At 39.3% G+C, this 16,904-nt stretch overlaps 1 protein-coding gene across 3 annotated transcripts in view; it reads right to left on the bottom strand.

Moving 5' to 3' along the window:
• Positions 1-16,904, bottom strand: part of GAB1 (GRB2 associated binding protein 1) — a 128,875-nt gene that overhangs the window by 82,390 nt on the left and 29,581 nt on the right. The window contains exon 1 of one of the 3 annotated variants that reach the window (XM_025386182.1): positions 1,832-1,917. The exons of the other annotated variants lie outside the window; for them this stretch is intronic. The gene's annotated coding sequence lies outside the window, so the exon portion shown is untranslated. Of the gene's footprint in view, positions 1-1,831; positions 1,918-16,904 lie in introns of those variants that run through there. 3 annotated transcript variants of the gene reach the window in all.

Here is a 16,904-nt window from a genome sequence, read left to right as displayed (position 1 = left end):
GCCTCAAGTGATCCTCCTACCTTGCCCCCAAAAGTGTCAGAATTAGAGGTGTGAGCTATTGTGCCAGGACTATTTGGCATACCTTGAACTTTTTCCACAGCCAAATTATAATGGGTACAAAACTATGCAGACATTTAAAAGAAATATTTTTCAAAAATATTTTGGGATGTGGAAAAATGTGCTCACATATATTGTTATGTTAAAAAAGCAGGTTTCAAAACAGTTTACAGTCATTCTTACAAATGAATAATTATATATAGCTATATAAATATGTATAGAAAAATGAGTCTGGAAGTAAATACCTCAACATTTTAACAGCAGTTTTTCTCTGAGCAGTAGAGTTACAAGTAATTTTTCTTTTCTTACACTTCTCAGAATTTTCAAAATCTTCTATAACAAATGATAAAAGTATACATTTTTTAAGGACCTAAGTATAAAGAACATGACATTTAAGGCACAGCTTCCTCCTTTCATTGAGTTCTATAAGAGGACGAAGAATGTGGTTTTGGAAACAGCGCAAGTTATTCTGTGTCCAAATCATATATATAAATCTCAGAGACACACATTTTAAACTGCACATTAAGTCTCAATGATCTGATGGTGGCCATTTCAGAAAGATCAGAGGGGTCCCATAACATATTGAAATACAGAGCCTCTGGGGAGTGGGCCCAAACTCATTAAAACACACAGCTATTATCTACATTTTATCTCCACTAAATTGACTTAAAAATGGAGAGGAGAGTGTGTGTAGCACTCAAACATCTGTGACATATCATTATGGAAGAATATTTCTAGGAATTCTTATTCATAATTAGTACTTTCAAACTGAGAAAACAGCAGAAAACAACTGTTAAATTAAAAAGAAGTGCATGCATGTCACAATTTAGCAATAGCCAAAGTCAACTAGCAATCAGTTTCTATTTCACAATAGCAGTTACAAAAACCATAAAAATCCTCACGATTAGGGAACAGAGTCAGAATAAAGTTTAAACCTGGCGAATGTTACTTTCTCTGCACTCTCACCCATCATAAACCATAACAGGGTCTGAGGCCACGTATTTACTTGCAGACATTGAAAAAAAAAAAAAACTTAACTGCTCAAGCTAACAAATCAGTGTCCCAAGTTTCACACTATTGGTCATATGATCCTCCAACTGTTGTTTCTCAGACTATCTTCCTCTGACAGTCTCTTCTTTCTTTAAAGCCAACAGATCAACAAAATAACCTAAACTAACCAAGCTCTTTCATTTGTTGAATGATGGAACCTCCTAACAGAGCAAAACAGGACTTTGAAGGTAGTATTTCAGGAAAAAGAGAAGGTAGGGAGTTTCAGGAAAATGTCTGATAAAATTCCATTGCTTTTCCAAAATAACAAAAGCATAGTTTCCCCAAGTCCCAAATACAAAAGCGAAGCAGAAAATAAAAGCATGTTCTTTTTACACTATTCCTGGGGGAAACACAATTTCACTTGCTGTTTCAATGAATACTTTCTCCATAGTATTATTTCATTTCCACCAGAAAAAAATATGTAAACTGAATAATTCCTAAATGTTTTAGAATATATCTGTAATACCTAAAGAAATATACGGCTTCACTGAGGAATTCTACCTGCCTTAAATAAATATTTAGTTAACTGAAGAAGAGATGTTTCAACAATGAAATAACAATGAAGAAAGTGCATAACAAAACAGCATTAGTCTGTCTAACCAAAGAACAAGCAAAATGACAGCCCGGCGGCATAAAGGTTGTAGAGCAAAAGAAAAAATGCTACCAAGATACTGAATAAGATTCTGATCTATTAGAATAAAAATGATGAAGAAAGCAAACACACCTTTCATGTGAGCGGCCTAAAAAGGCAGCTTCTCTGTACCTCTGACTTCCAACATCCTGTTCATGACTAGAGTCTAGGAAAGTAATATATGACCTCAGTAATGCTGGCCTGGCCTACACCCAAGTCAGTGACTTCAACTGCTCCACATCAATAACAAAAGCCATACAGAGTTGACGTGTAGGGAGGGTGGAAGAGATGGAAGACTCCAGGGCAGGCTTCTAAAAGCAAAGCCATCTCCTGTTAAAGAAACTAGCCAAGTACTGTTCAGAAACAAGAGCTTCTTCAAGTGGACATATCGGTTGTCTTTATAATGCCTATAGCTATTCCACTCGGTTTTAAAAAACGGTCTTCAATGAACTCTAAGAACAAAATGCTCCCCCTATAACAGACTGGAGCAAAACACCACCTCCCAGGGACTTTATATCAATTAAGGTACTTGATCTCCAACAACCCAATTAGGTAAATGCTATTAGTCTCAGTTTACAGATAAGGAAACTGACCTAAAAGTAGGAGACATTTCAAGAGCACAGTTAGTAGACCCGAACACAGGCTCTTGGGCTACAGAGGCCAAAGGCTGAACCACTATACCCGGTGATATCACACTGAATCTTTCTAGTGCTTACATCCTGTCTGCCTAACACCTTAAAGAGGCTGTAGACGCAGCAACTCCCAGGGCTACAGTCTTGTTGCTGTCACATGTTCCCTGGATTTGAAGGGAAGGGCAAAAGCTAACTTGCATTGAGTACCTACTGTGTGCTAGCCCTTTCAGAAAAGACAAATTCCCTGGTGATATAAGCATTATCATCATTATTCCTATATTACAGATGAAAACTAGATTCTGAAGGTTTCAGTAACTTGCTTAATGCAAGGGAGAGGTAGCGCTGGCATTTGAACTAAAGCTGTTCATACGTGGCTTATGTTCCTCCCACTACAGAAAGTGTCCTACCTCCTCAGTCACAGGTTGATCCCCTAAATGGGTGACTTCTCCCACAGTCAGAGATGATCTCCCATATTTTAACCAGTCATTTTACATGTGAATGCTATTTGAACTACTGGGAAGAACATCGAGAGGGAGGAAAGATAGGTCAGTAAAATTCCAACACAACAGCAAAAATCTTTCAACCCACAGAAAATCCCCACAATTAGTTAACGGAAAGCATATCTGGCATACACTCAGCACTGCTGCAGAGAACTATCAACTGTAAATATACGTAACTATTTCTTTCTGGTGTATATAAACTAAACATCTACAAATCATATTACATTTTCAATGCAGTAGAGGAACTCACTATTGAAAAGAATTCTGTTGGCTAGGAGTGGTGGCTCAAGCCTGTAATTCCAACACTTTGGTAGGGCAAGGAAAGAGGATCACTTGAGGCCAGGAGTTGACCAGCCTGGGCAACCCAGTGAGACTCTGTCTATTAACAAAGAAAAGAAAACTGTGGTTAAATTCCTTTGTAGGGTCCAAAGTTCTTTTATAATAAACAATCCTCTAATTTACTTTCTAAGTCTTTGAATTTTCCAAAGCAATTATATTCTATTTTAGGCAGAACTATGGGAATATGTAATAATCCAAATTATTTTACATAAGCTTGGGATGTAGGTCTGCCTTAAAATTGAAGAAATGAATCATTATATATGTCCAAACTTTCTCTAGCCTGTGGTTACATGAATTGCTAAGTTGCCTGTCATAACAGCATATAAATTAATTTGATTTTATAGCTTGGCTAAGAATATCTTGAAATAAAAAGAGTACTAGAGATTCAAAATCTGATAAGTAAAATAAAGATAGTACCATGAGACTTTTATACACAGAATGTAAAAATAAGAGAGTTTCAAGATTCAATATTCTTATTTTATGAATAAAAAAACTGAGGCCCAAGATTTAAATGATCTCTTAGACTTAACCAGGGCCTATGTTAGAAATTCAATGGAAGAAACAAAACTAGAATCTAGTATGCTAACGCCTAATTCAAGGTATGGTCCAGAATGGACCCCCTCTGATGATCTAATACTGTATTGTAAGCCCGAAAAGAGCAGAAACTGTGTCATATTGCTGGTTCTCTCCAAGCTCCTACAAATTACCTTGTGTAATACATATTTCTGGCCAGGCACAGTGGCTCACATCTGTAATCCTAGCACTTTGAGAGGCCAAGGCAGGATAGCTTGAGCCCAGGAGTTCAAGGCCAGCCTGGGCAACATGGCAAAATCCTGTCTCTAACATACAAAAAAGTAGCCGGGCACTGTGGTGTGCACATGTAGTGCCAGCTACTCAGGAGGCTGAGGTGGGAAGATCACTTGAGCCCAGGAGGTCGAGGCTGCAGTGAGTGGAAATCACTGCAGTCTAGCCTGGGTGACAGAGCAAGACCCTGTCTCAATCAGTCAATCAATCAGCCAGTCAATCTAATTATCCCTGTGGTGGGAGAAGGGAATCAGAGGTGGCTGATATTGTAGGCTACCTCCTATTTCATTTCTAGCCTTTATAGTTTGTTAGCTCCTAGGGTCTCAGCACATAGTTATGCAAAATCAGTGTTAACTGTACCCAGGGAACACAGCATGGCAAAACCCAGATGTATCATCTTAAGGATATCTTTAAGGACTCAGGATTGGAAGGCAGGAGACACCTGCAAATCAGTTAACCTATCCAGCTTAAGATTTCTCTGCAAGAGAATGAATAAACTGTATTTTTTGTATCTCTAAGTCCTCTTCTAACATTAAATGTTATTGCTGTGCCTGTTTCCTGAATTTTATACATTTGACACAAACATTAATACTTTAATAAACCCTTTTCAACTTGGCTCTTTGTTTGCTGAATTATATGCACAACTCTGTTACATACATAACTCTGAATTGTGGTCCCCAGCAATCCCTACCCCACCTCAATGAATGAGGCTTTGGTCTGCAATGGCCACTGAGTCTCCTTTTATTTCATAACACAATTTTTACCAGAAAAGTTCCTTGGGTTTGGGGGATTTGGCCCCTATCACTTCTAGTTCCTGGCATCAGGGCCTAAGGCTAGGCCAGTGACATCGAAAATACTGTTGGGAGGCCATGGTCTCTCCAGAGAGGCTGCCTCTGTTTGGTCTCTAGTGAGACCTTGAGCAAATGAATGCTGCTCAGACTACTGGGAGATACAAAGGGTCAGCTGCAGGGTCTGGCAGTGGGGAGCTGGTCCCAGGCCAGAGGTACAAGGTCAGAGAGAGGTCAGGGCTTGGAGTATTAGCTCTGTTGTATAACCTGAAACTTGAGAAGGTGGTTAAGAAAGAGATACTCAGACAAGGAAAAAACAAGAGAGGTTTAGAGACTAGAAAAACGAGAGAGAGAGACAGACTGACTTTGAAAGTTCCAATAGGCTGTATCAAAAAAGCAAATGTTTGTATTATCCCTGTGAGTCAAAATAACATGCATTTATTATATTTGTGAGTGAAAAAGGACCTTACTAATTGTTGTTAAGCATAAAGATTTGTGTTACTAATGTACGAGTGTCAAGAAAAAGAAAGGCCAGGACACAGGATTTTCATAACTAAGAACCAGAACATATATTGTATATTTGCATAGGACTTTACAGTTTGCAAACCACCTTCACACAAATTCTGCTCTGATCCACACAACTATCCCCATGACATTAAAACAAACAGGCTTGCGAGTATGATTTACTTGTCCAAGATGTCCACACTGCTATACATCTACACATCTACAAGATGCCCAAACTGCCGCACACCTGCTACATCTTCAGGTCTGCTGGGAGTTCTTCTACCACACCACTAAGTCTCTTCAAAACTACTTTTCCTCAAAAACAACCCTTTCAGAGAAACAAAATTTATCCTTATTCATTTTTACAATTTTTCAATTTTATTTCATTCCTAGTATTGAAAGTTGCTATAGGATTAGTATCATTAAACAGTGTTTTTATATGCTATGCATCATTGCCCCCTGTATGGCAAAGCGTGTGAGTATATGATGAGTTAAATAATCTTTGAGGGCTAATCTGGAAACTTTGCCACCACATGTACTATACTATTATTTCTATGGGACGTTCTGTACCAAGTTCCATTCAACAGACCTAAAAGAGATTGTTTAAAACACATGAACGTGGCTAAAAATAATCACCAGAAATTTCTTGGATTTCACTTCTCTTTTTCATTTCATTTAAACATATACAGGCACACACAGCCTGTTTTCACTGAGCAGCACATATGGCATAAAAAGCTAAGTATTTCAGTATAACAGAAGAAATTTCGTAAAACTCCCACATTATGATGGTGGATTACATAAAGAAGTGGGAAAGTCCCCTCTTTCCCCAAACTGTGCCAAGACATCTGACATGCTCTTATCTGCCAGGACTATACAGTTATTCAACTTAGTATCCATTTTTTAAGATAAATTAGCATAATATCATAATGATCCAAAAAAGTTCAAAAAAACTTCTTGCCAGAATAATTAACTTCCTGAGGTCCTCCAAAATATCTGTTCTGAGAAAAATGTCTCCCTGCCAAGGGATTTCAAATACTAAAAGCAGAGTGGCAGGTTTTCAGTTATAAATGTCAACAAATCACCAACCATACATAGCTGAAAGTTTTTTCAATGAGAATCAAGGTGTCAAATTTAAGTTTAAACCCTCTTCCCCCCCACCCCCAACAAAAGCCAGCTTCCAAAAAGGAACTAATCAAAGTATTGTTGCAACCATTACATCTATTAAAAGAAATAGGTGACTAGAACATTAGGGTAACTTCAATTAACAAGTTCTTCTGATGCTTTTTATAGTACTTGGCTTATTAAAAATGGATTCATCCACAACTTTTCGGAAACATTTTTGTTGTGTAAATTCAGATGTGACTGTATTGAGCTTAAACCAAAGCAAACAAAACAACAAGAAGAAAAAAAAAAAACCACCAGACTAAATCTAAATATTATTCTGGAAAAAATGCATCAGTTAGCTTTTACTCTACCTCAAAGAGCAGGTATGGTGAGGCCTGGTGGCTCGAGATCCTGCCATTTTCTCCTGTGCCCTCAACTCACGACAGTCCTTCCAGTAGAATATTTGAAAAGACAGACTAAGACTGATAGGGATCACAATAAAAGCAGCTTACATGCATGAGAAACTCTGAATTGCCTAATTTCAGTCCCAATGCGTCTCAGTCTTCAGATCCTCTATAATTTTTGATGAAGTACAACATAAACCTGTTTAAAGCTGTTTACAATCAAAAGGTACAAAGTGTGAGAACCAAATTCTCTTGGTTATTGAGATGAGTCTTAAAATAACCACGAGAGCTAATATTTAATTTGGTGTTCTTACCTTTATGTGAGAATTCTTAGTAAGACACAAAATGCCCTTATAAAACATAATAAGCTATAGAGGAAATATTAATATCTCGGCTATTTCTTCAGTATCATGATGGCTATTTTTCAGGTTTAGAAAACAAGTCATTTTTTGAAAAAGACAAATTATCATTACTTTAAACACTCTTCTCTATATATCTTTTTTGATGCATGTACTTAAAAATAGCCTCAGCTGAAGCCCAGAGAGCTACACAGGGCTGTACCAGCAATCCAGCCACATTCCAGTGAGTTCTTTTTAATCTGAAAAATGTTCAACATACACCTTGAATTCTTTTTTAGTGGTGCAGAACATTAGTTTTTCTGTGTTTTTCTCCCTGACCTATTTCTGTAAGCTTGTGCTTTCTTATTTTGAGTAACTTGAAAGTAGACATATGTTCATGATCTGTAAGCAAACTTAAAACAAATAACCCTACAGGCCCCAAACAGTATTAGCTCATATACTTGTATTTTTTTCTTTTTTATATTCACTCCTTCCCTTAGGTTATAGTTCTGCAGGTATAAAGCATAGGTATAAAGGTGGGGTTGGGGGTGTAGGGGGTTGGGGAGTGGTGTTGGCGCTGGTGTGGGGCAAGGAGTTCTCCAGGATACAATATTCCAGATGATTTCTAAGTTCCCTTCCAAAGCCACATTTCTATTACTTGCTGGTTTCTCTGGTCTGCATTTGTCCCAGACAGGAGCTCCTACACAGCAGCGGTTCTCAATCTCAATTAGGGGACGGCTATTTTGCCTCCAGGGTACATTTGGCAATGCCTGGAGACATTTTTGTTGTCACAGCTGGGGATGGGGTGCACTACTGGCATCTAGTGGGCAGAGACCAAGGATGCTGCTGCTAACTAAACACACTACAATGCACAGGGCAGGCCACACAACAAAGAATCATCCAGGCCACAATATCAACAGTGCAGAGGTTGAGAAGTCCCACTGCAGAGTAACAAGCTTAGGAAACTAAATGATTCGGAAAACTGCAGAGGCCATTTCCTAAAATATTTGCTTTCATTCTCCTAAACAGGTAGCTGAAGAGACTTCAACTCCTACAAATGAAGCAGAAACCAATGGCTTATTCACAGCCCCCTTTCTTCCTTTACCTCCCTCTTTCTCAGCCACACCTACTGCATGATCAATGTTGGGAGGCAAGATAAGTCAGCAATGATCCCTGACTTCCAGGTGCTACCATCTAGTGAAGGAGATGGAATGGTCTCCTTACCACCAGGTGGCAAGTGCTCAGATACAGCAAGAAGCAATGGGGTTTGCAAGGCCACACATTCTTTAAAAGGTCCGTTAGGTATAAAAACTGCATTTAATTAGCAGATACTACTAATGAGCTTTCACTGGCAAGTTTTAAAATAGATCAATTCAGCTAGAAAAGTTTAGTCACATTAAGAAAATGTGTTTTCAGGCCGGGTGCAGTGGCTCATGCCTGTAATCCCAGCACATTGGGAGACTGAGGTGGGCACATCGCCTGAGCTCAGGCGTTCGAGACCACCCTGGGCAACATGGTGAAACCCTGTCTCTAGTAAAATACAAAAAATCAGCCAGGCATGGTGGCAGGCGCCTGTAGTCCCAGCTACTCGAGAGGCTGAAGCATGAGAATCCTTTGAGCCCAGGGAGCGGAGGTTGCAGTGAGCCAGGATCACACCACAGCACTCCAGCTTGGGCTACAGAGGGAGACTCCAAGAGCATTCCTGGAGGAGCATTCTTGAAAAAGCATTCCAAGAATCACTGGGTTTACCAGCCTTACAAGTCATTCTGGATTCTTTTTGTAGCAAAGGTAAGTAAGGAAGGCCAGATGTCAAAGCAATAACTGCACAATGGGAACGACTTGCTTTCTAGAATACTTTGGGACATATCCATAGGAGCCATACAATTTTTTCCTCTAAACCCAGACACTCGTGAAAGTAATTCTTCCAGGACAATGGTAAAATGTAGGACAAGTGTTCATGAGGGCCGTGACTGTATGGCAGCACTTCAGAAGCAACTTTGGTTGGACAATGATGCCCATGTGAACCCTGTGATAGCCACAGATAGTAAACCTAACTGTGACTGCTACTTTTGTAGTCAACCAGAAGTCGGCTATTGTCAAAAGGAAAGAAATTTGACACTCAGTATAAAATACACACCGAACATACTCAAGCAAATGCCAAATCTAGCAAATCTGAACATACTGTGTTTATGAATCTAAAGTATAAGATTCCCACAATAGTGTGCACCAGATGGGATTTAGCCTTTTCTCTGCAGCACATGAAAAGCAAGAAAAATTGTTGAACAGGTTTTCCTTTCCTTTGACTAATATCCTGATTCCCCAATCGGCACAGGCACATTTCTGGTACTTGCAACCAATACAAACCCTCAGTGACAAGTCACCTGACTTGATGTGTTTAATTACATTCTGATCCATGGACACTTCTGTACTAAGCAAGAGAAGCAAACCCTATTGAAAGTCATGCTGCTACCAAAATGTAAGGGTTCTTGGGCATCTGAGTGGAGTCAAGATGTCATACATATAATCTAGAAAATCCTATAAAATACAACACCCAACTCCTTGGAAAACAAGAAGATCTCCAGGAAGAATGAGGTCAATACTCCCCCTGTCTTCACTCCAACTCATAAATAAGAAGGCATCTGACACAAAACCCACTGTAGTCTTACATGGAGCTTGCAAATTAAAAACTAAACCAAAAACATATACCAATGCTTTGGACACATAACTAAGACTGAATGAAAAAGAAAGGTCACTCCCTGCCAGGTTAGAGAGGTAAATATATATATATATATATTTATTTATTTATTTATTTACAGAGAAAGAGAGAGACAGGGTTTCACTCCCGTCACCCAGGCTGGAGCACAATGGTGCAATCTCGGCTCACTGCAACCTCCGCCTTCCCGGCACAAGCAATTCTTGTGCCTCAGCCTCCCAAGCAGCTGGGCGCATGCCACCATGGCCGGCTAATTTTTGTATTTTTTGTAGATTTGCATTTTTGCCACATTGCTCAGGCTGGTCTTAAACTCCTGAGCTCAAGTGATCTGCCCGCCTTGGCCTCCCAAATGCCGGGGTTACAGGCATAAGCCACCAATCCCAGCCTCTAGTAAGTTTTTTGTTAAGCCTAGTACCAGATGGAAATGCCATCATGAAATGAAGACTGTATCTTCATTTTTCAAAATGTTTGGATAAAATGCAGAAATGTAAAATGGATGACATATTAAGGCTGTTCACAGTTATTTGAAATGTCATACTAAAACAGGATTAATTATTGAGCTGCTATAATCTGAAGGAAAGGTCTGGTGCTATTACTCTTTTTTAATTAAACAATTATATTAAACACCTAGATGAAGTTTGAGAATATGCTTGTTAATTCTGTAGATGACACCAAGTTAGATGAAAGACAATATTCCAAAGAATCTTAATGTAGAATATTGCATAGACAGCGATGAGATGACATTTTAATAGAGATGTTGGCTAATATATTTATGTATATAAATTGTATGAACGGAAGTGCTGGAGACCTGGCTTTACAGCCTAGCTCAACACTAAGAGTCAAGTAACACAGCTGTTTTTTTGTTTTTGTTTTTTTTTTAAAGGAAATTCAATCCTCAGATGCATTAGTAAAATTAAATAACTAGATCAAGGGAAGAAATAGTCTAATAAGCATTACCCAAGTTGAAACCACATCTGGAAAGATGAGTTGAATTCTGGGAGCATCATTTTAAGAGGAAATTAATTATCTGGAGAAAGACCAGGACAGTTAAGAGTATAGAAATCATACCATGTGAGAAACTGCTGGCAAAACCAGAAAGGTTTGGCCTAGGGAACACTCTATGCAAATATGATGGCTTTCTTCAAGTGTTTACAAGGCTATCATGGGGATACCCCTGAACAAGTTTCCACTTGCCAGTGTCTCTCCAAAATGTAAACGCTATACACGAGGCTCAGCTTGACAATAAGAAAGCAAACACAACCTCCCTAACGTGGTCATTTGATTCAAACAGTCTAAGATGGATTTAGGCTTTTTGGCCACTGCATTACACCGTTGACTGAGAACGACTTCAGACTCAATTTAAGCCACAGTTTTCTCTTGTGACCACAGTTAACTGCTGTTAATCTCAGTAGTTATCACCTACAGAGATCATATTATGTATTCGCTCAATGTCTGTCTCTATCTACTACTATGTAATTTTCATGAAAGCAGAAGCTTTGTGTTGTTCACAACTGAATTCCCAGCACCAAGAACAAGTCCTGGCCCATAGCAAGCATTCAATAAATAGATGTTGAATAAATGAGTGCCTGTTAAACAAACACCAAAAATGTCATAAAGGGGTCAAAAGACAGAAGGCAAGAGAATAGCAAACGGAAGAACTAGCAAGCAACAGAAGGTACAGGAAGGCACACTTCAATGCAAGAATAACCTTCCTAATACTTACAGTTGTTCAACAACAGAACAAGATGCATTTTTTTTTTTCTTTTTTAATTAGAGATGGGGTTTCACCATGTTGGCCAGGCTGGTCTTGAACTCCTGACCTCAAGTGATCCACCCCACCTGGGGCTCCGAAAGTGCTCAGATTACAGGCATTAGCCACTGTGCCCAGCCAAGATGTTTCATAATGTAAAACTATGTTCTCCATAATTGAATAAACTAGATGCTGAATGAACAGGAAGTCTGTATTTTTTGATGCTTCAACTGTAACCTCAAGTATTTTTGAAAGTCAATGATTCTTCATAAAAATGAGTTCTGTAAACAGCCCTCAGAAATAACACCACACATGTACAACCATCTGATCTTTGACAAACCTGACAAAAACAAGATATGGGGAAAGGATTCCCTATTTAATAAATGGAGCTGGGAAAAGTGGCTAGCCATATGTAGAAAGCTGAAACTGGATCCCTTCCTTACACCTTATACAAAAATTAATTCAAGATGGATTAAAGACTTAAATGTTAGACCTAAAACCATAAAAACCCTAGAAGAAAACCTAGGTAATACCATTCAGGACATAGGCATGGGCAAGGACTTCATGACTGAAACACCAAAAGCAATGGCAACAAAAGCCAAAATTGACAAATGAGATCTAATTAAACTAAAGAGCTTCTGCACAGCAAAAGAAACTACCATCAGAGTGAACAGGCAACCTAGAGAATAGGAGAAAATTTTTACAGTCTAGCCATCTGACAAAGGGCTAATATCCAGAATCTACAAAGAACTTAAACAAATTTACAAGAAAAAAATCAAACAACCCCATCAAAAAGTGAGTGAAGGATGTGAACAGACACTTCTCAAAAGAAGACATTTATGCAGCCAACAGATGCATGAAAAAATGCTCATCATCACTGGCCATCAGAGAAATGCAAATCAAAACCACAATGAGATACCATCTCATACCAGTTAGAATGGCGATCATTAAAAAGTCAGGCAACAACAGGTGCTGGAGAGGATGTAGAGAAATAGGAACACTTTTATACTGTTGGTGGGACTGTAAACTAGTTCAACCATTGTGGAAGACAGTCTGGCGATTCCTCAAGGATCTAGAACTAGAAATACCATTTGACCCAGCCATCCCATTACTGGGTATATACCCAAAGGATTATAAATCATGCTACCATAAAGACACACGCACACGTATGTTTACTGCAGCACTATTCACAATTGCAAAGACTTGGAACCAACCCAAATGTCCATCAATGATAGACTGGATTAAGAAAATGTGGAACATATACACCATGGAATACTATGCAGCCATAAAAAAGGACGAGTTCATGTTCTTTGTAGGGGCATGGATGAAGCTGGAAACCACCACTCTGAGCTAGTTATCGCAAGGACAGAAAACCAAACACCACATGTTCTCACTCATAGGTAGGAATTGAACAATGAGAACACTTGGACACAGGATGGGGAATGTCACACACTGGGGCCTGTCGTGGGATGGGGGCTTGGGGGAGGGATAGCATTAGGAGATATACCTAATGTAAATGATGAGTTAATGGGTGCAGCACACCAACATGGCACATGTACACATATGTAACAAACCTGAACGTTGTGCACATGTACCCTAGAACTTAAAGTATAATAATTAAAAAAAATGAGTTCTGTAGTATCAATGAGGACAGCAGGGTTGTCCCATTCACTATAACATCTGCACTGGACTGTTTCAACTTAACTCCAATCTACTCCCCACCTATTTGTACTCTTTGAGCCTGAAGAGTCTGATCTGTCAAGGACTGCATCAATCCTTGTCCTCCACTGGTTAGGTTTGGTCAAAAGGGACAATGGCTGGAGATAGAGGAGCCCAGGGTCGGGGAACAGAACTGTTGGCTGTGTCCCCATATGTTCTCAGTGGGCAGTCTCCCTTGACTGGAGACCTCAGCTCCTATAAGGCAGCCATTTGTACACAGTCAGTGGTTTGATAACATTCCCTCCACTTTCTTCTTCACTTACAGATACTAGCCCTTGCCCCATACCCTCTTACTTGCCCTTGCATATTCTTACTATTCCCTACATTTTTATTTTTTAAAGAAATGTTCCCCAAATTATCCAACTTGTGTATGCCATCTGCCTCCCACCAGGTCCCTGACCAATGCAACACCTAAGTGAGTGCTTATGCCATTTTTGTTTGACCACTTACAAGGACCAAGAGGGAGCACACTAGGTTTTGGAGAACTATAATTGTTAGACATATCTCCTTTATATTCAGTCAACTCTGTAACTCTTATTCATTAATTTTAGTGCTGCTATGGAAATAACACTAGGCCTTTTGCTTATTTGAAGCCAGTTTTCAAAACAGTTATGATGATGGGGAGACATGCAGTAGGCACAGGTCACAATGCATGAGTCTCAAGTCTCAGCGCAACTGCACAGGCAGCTTGACTTCCTGTGCATTCTGTAATAGCAGCTTCCTGGTTTAGTAAGCATGTTAGCTTCAAATCCAATCATTCCTTCAGGAGCAGGAAGCAATGTCAGGTGATCACGCAACAATATCAGATTTGGGGCACCAACAGCAGTTATGAGGAAATCATATATATATTGTGTTCCTTCTCCAAATATGAGTTTATAAAAGAGCAAACACCACAAAACTTCTTTTTTCATCTTCTATTATTGAGGCTGACCTTCTGTGGGAATTACCAGAGCAACAGGATATTTTCATCCTACATTGATTTTTATCTTATAAAAAGTATATCAAGTGTAAAAATATTGCCTTTTTTCACTATAGCCAGAGTGGTATAAAATGAATTAAAGCGCTTATAAGTGTTGGTATTTCTTGGCCAGTTGCGGTTGTTCACATCTGTAATCCCAGCACTTTGGGAGGCTGAGATGGGAGGATCACTTGAGGTCAGGAGTTCGAGACTAACCTGGCCAACATGGTGAAACCTCGTCTCTACTAAAAATACAAAAAAATGGCTCACACCTGTAATCCCAGCACTCTGGGAGGCCAAGATGGGTGGATCACCTGAGGTTAGGAGTTTGAGACCAGCCCGGCCAACATGGCAAAACCCTGTCTCTACTAAAAAATAAAACAATTAGCCAAGCATGGTGGTGTGCACCTGTAATCCCAGCTACTAGAGAGGCTGATGCTGGAGAATCGCTTGAACCCAGAAAGTGGAGATTCCAGTGAGCGGAGATCACGCCACTGCACTCCAGCCTGGGCAACAGAGCAAGACTCCATCTCAAAAAACAAACAAACAAAAAAATTAGCCGGATGTGGTGATGGGCACCTGTAATCCCAGTTAGTCGGGAAGCTGAGGCAGGAGAATTGCTTGAACCTGGGAGGCAGAGGTTGCAGTAAGCCAAGATTGTGCCATTGCACTCCAGCCTCTGTCTTTACAAAAAAAAAAAAAAAGAGTTTGTATTTCTTTACATGGCCTGCTGTCACAGAAAGCACCAAGTATTTCTTTATACAGCCTTATATCGCAGCAAGCAAACAAAAGAGCAGATGAGAAAAATACACATAAAATTGAATGAGTTTAGACAAAAGAAAATAAATATAGCTTTATAAGGATTATAAGCAAGAGGAAAATATCTGAAGAACTCTATAAAATACGAAGAAAAATCTCCATAGGAATCTACTGCAAAGAACTACTTGTGTATTACAATTGAAATATTTTAAATTGCATATATTTATAGAAATTAGGCATATTTGTAGTAACTTGGAAGAGTGGGAATGAAGAAGATAATGAAAACTATAAAGCTTTTATAATTCCTACTCCAACAAGTTTTCAAACTGTTTAAATATCTAAGTTTTAGACGATCACCACCAGCGTCATCCACTCCAAATACAGCACAGTCTAAGAAAACTGACAATTGTTATGAAGAAAACAGAAATTAAGTGATTCCCAAGAGTGTGGTACCAACACTGGGCTGCTGTCCTGCCTATGGCTCCCTTTCTTTGATCTTTAACCACATAAAATAATTATCATTAGAATAGAATAAATTATTTGCCAGGTAGATAGGAATGCTTATTTGTTTTTTTCCTCAAAAAATAGGACCTATCAATAATATCTTTTTTCCCTTTCAAAGACCTGTAGATGTGACTAAAAATACTAGTCCAGAATCAAAGTCCTTTCCACCTTGCACCTGAGAAGAGTGCTCTGTGGACCGCTCCATGATTTGAACTTAAGGACCCTGGCTGAGCAGTGGTGGCTCATGCCTGGAATCCTAGCACTTTGGGAGGCTGAGACAGATGGACTGACTGAGGTCAGGAGTTTGAGACCAGCCTGGGTGAAACCTCGTCTCTACTAAAATACAAAAAATTAATCAGGCATGGTGGTGGGCACCTGTAGTCCCAGCTACTTGGGAGGCTGAGGCATGAGAATTGTTTGAACCCGGGAGGCAGAGGTTACAGTGAGCCAAGACTGTGCCACCGTACTTCAGCCTGGGCAACACAGCAAGACTCTTTCTCAAAAAAGACTCTCACATGATTTGCACTTCTATGTCTGACTTAAGGTTGATCCAAATAGGGCATCAAAAAACATGGAAGACATACCCTCAGCCTTTGCACTTACAGGAGAATTTATTACAGACTGTTTCATTAAGGTACTGGAACTTACACCTCTGTAAAGAAAAAAAAACCAAAAAAACAAACATTTACTGACCATATCCAAATATGGCATGTTCAATATAAAAGTTAAAAGCGATGGTTCTGGGGCTTTCCTGCAAAGAGGTACTTTATATACATTTTCCTCATTTGACCAACGTATATTCTCACTCTCTCCCTTTTAAACTTAGGACTTCTAAGTATATGGTACAAATAAATATCGAATTTCCTTTCCAGGGACATTGAAAATGCCCCCAGTCCTACTACCAGATATTGGGTCCATTTCAATAAACATTTATTGAGTTCCAACTATGTGTGCAACATTAGGTCACTGTACCAACGGTGGGAAGACAGGTTTTCTCCCAAAATGTAGTTACCCTCCTTAATTCCTGAGACAAAGTTTTGTAGCTTCCCAATTAGAAATAATAACTACCAATTACCCTACGTTACAGCCTTTGCAAGGCTATTTCTGACACCAACAGAAATGTCCCTGTCTCATGGTTAGAATCTGAAATGAGAGACAATTATACAAATTACAAAAAGCACAAGCTAAAACTGTGGCCTGGACAAAATACTGTGAGAGTACAGTAAACACTGTTATCCAACAAATCAAGGGAAAAAATCTTGGGAAAAAAGTACCATTTGAGATTGTCCTTAAAGAAGGAATGGCACCCGGTCGGGCGCGGTGGCTCAGGCTTATAATCCCAGCACTTTG

This window comes from Theropithecus gelada, chromosome 5, assembly GCF_003255815.1.
Source record: "Theropithecus gelada isolate Dixy chromosome 5, Tgel_1.0, whole genome shotgun sequence".
NCBI classification, from domain to species: domain Eukaryota; kingdom Metazoa; phylum Chordata; class Mammalia; order Primates; family Cercopithecidae; genus Theropithecus; species Theropithecus gelada.
This window is presented reverse-complemented; position numbering and strand designations above follow the sequence as displayed.